The following is a 2,642-nucleotide window of genomic DNA, read 5'->3' on the forward strand; positions in this document are numbered from 1 at the left end:
CAGTATCACTACGGAAGTAGGATTGCCCAACCTTCCTTCCGAGGAGTGGCTGGTGGGTTTGAACCGCCAGCCTTCTGGTTAGCAGTCAAGTGCCATATAAGGATATGTATATGTAGGAGTCCCTGGGTGGTGCAAATGGCTAAGCACTGATTCAAACAACTCAACTCAACACACTGCCATTGAGTCAATTTCACCTCATAGCAACCCCCATTGGGTTTCCAAGGCATTAAATCTTTACAGAAGTAGATTGTCTCATCATCCTTCTGCCAAGTGGCTGGTGGGTTTGAACTGCTGAACTTCTTGGTTAGTAGTCAAATGCCTAAGTCAGTATGCCACCAGAGCTCCTTTAAACACTGACTAGTAGGCCAAAAAGGAACTCTTGTGGCATTGTGGGTAAGGTATCTGGCTACTAGCCAGAAGGTCAGCAGTCCAAACCCACCAGTGCTCCACAGGAGGAAGATGTAGCAATCTACTTCCAAAAAGATTTACAGCCTTGGAAACCTAATGGGGATCATTATGAGTTGGAATTGACTGATGGCAGTGGTTGGGTAGGTGAGTAGCCCAGAGCGGCAGTTCAAACCCACTCAAAGGTGCCTATGAAGAGAGTCTTGGTGATTTTCCAGATGGTCACAACCTTGAATATCCTATGGAACAGTTCTACTTTGCACACATGGGGTTGCCATGAGTTGGAATCAACTTGGTGGTAACCAAAAATATGTATTTACATATTGTTCACATTATATTTTTTACATATAAATTCCAAATTTATAAAATTCTCCTAAAGAAATAAATAGAGAAGGATACAAAGATACGCATACAAGGTTCTATACTGCAGTACTGCTGTAAGAGCAAGAGTAGGAAACAAACTGAAAGTTCATCAAAGGGGTGATTTAAGTAAACTATATTCCACCCATACAGAATAATACTATGCTAAAATGAGAATTGATAAAGTAAAACTCAATTGACATAGAAAGACACTACTAGTTCATTGTAAGGTAAAGTATTCAGAAAACAAAACAGTATTATTGGATGTGTTGATTTTGTGATGGGAGGATGGGGACATGTAAAGAGACCTGGTAGAAAATACCCCCACATATTACTCATGGTTATTGCTATGGGATAGGATGAGAGGAGATCCTTCTTTTGTTTTTACACTCTTCAGCGGTGTTGGACTTGTAATTTTACTTTAATAAAATGAACACATATTACTTTGAAAATCTGAAAACAATTCTATTTTGAATCTTTAAAAAAAAAAAATCATTTTCAAAATACAGAAGGTAGGAAGGGGAGCAGCAAGAGTTTGGAAAAAGCAAAACCAAGCAGGGACCGCAACACTTCCACAGCATGAAGCACTAATACCTGTCCTGAAAGGGTTTTTACTTTGATACCACATTCCATTGACTGCTACATTGTACTGAAGAGGGCAAATGAATACACCAAAACTGATCTTTGGTCTGTCCATCTTACTTTTATGTCCTTTGGGACAAAAAACTTTATTCTAACAATGATACTGAAAGCAAATAATGCTGCTCCTGAAGTTAAAATATAGCCAGAAAACTCAGAACTGTTCATTCTGTCTTGAGTTTGTTGGTGCCTCTGTTTACTTATCTTTCAAATGGACAAATTACTGCTTCACAAAGCCAATGTTCTTTTCTTAAAGCACGGAAATTGCCAAAGAAACAAACTATTTGAAGGCTCACGAAATCATTTCTGGCTCTTAGTTTCATCTGGTCTATCCCAGGACAATGTATTTGCAATAACAGAGAAAAACCTAGAACTTTAGAGGTCATCCAATTCAATGCCCTCATTTTTCAGAAGAGAAAACTGAGACCCAGTCACCAAATTAGCTGGAATGAACTAAAATCTAGGATCCTGACTCCCAGGCCACTAACTCTATCTCTAGTTCCATCAAAAGAGGCTAGTGTAGCTTCCACTTCCTGAAGAATTTGAGTATTTCTTTAGCTAATGTTCACACAAATCAGAGCTTGGGCATCATGTGTGAAATAGATAGAAGACAGAAGCATGGATAGATGGATGGGTGGATGGATAGATGGATGGACAGATGGACAGACAGTTGGACAGATGGATTGATACCTTAGACTTGCTACCTATCTATCTAATACACCATTTAGCTTGCCCAGACGCATCTGAGAAATACTTTCAATGATGGAAAACACTTCACACACTGCTTTACACAGTCCATTCCTAACTCTATGATGGAAGAGGTAAAAAGTTCAGGGGGAAAAGAAAAATACTGGTCATTTGGTAACATTTTTAAAAGCTTTATTTTAGTAACACATAATTTAAAGTATTTTTTTTCCTTGCCATCAAAGCAAAACATATACACTATAAAAATATCCAGGAAATACAAGAAAATGTTAATTAGCAGAAAAACCAAATGTCTAAATTCAACCAATAAGAAACAAATCAAGCAGAGGTTTAGTATGTGTCCTTCTAGTTTTTCACTTTCTTGAACAGTTAATATCTTAATGCATTTAACTATGTCTAACTTTTAAATTTTTCACCTAAATTATATGTAAACATTTTATCAAATCACTAAACACTGTTCATGAGCATCATTTTAACATCTGAATAGTATTGCATGGCATGGATATACAAAATTTTACTTAACATTTTCTTTT

Source organism: Orycteropus afer, unplaced genomic scaffold (genome assembly GCF_000298275.1).
Source record: "Orycteropus afer afer isolate SDZICR_OR568_19922 unplaced genomic scaffold, OryAfe1.0 scaffold00041, whole genome shotgun sequence".
NCBI lineage: Eukaryota > Metazoa > Chordata > Mammalia > Tubulidentata > Orycteropodidae > Orycteropus > Orycteropus afer.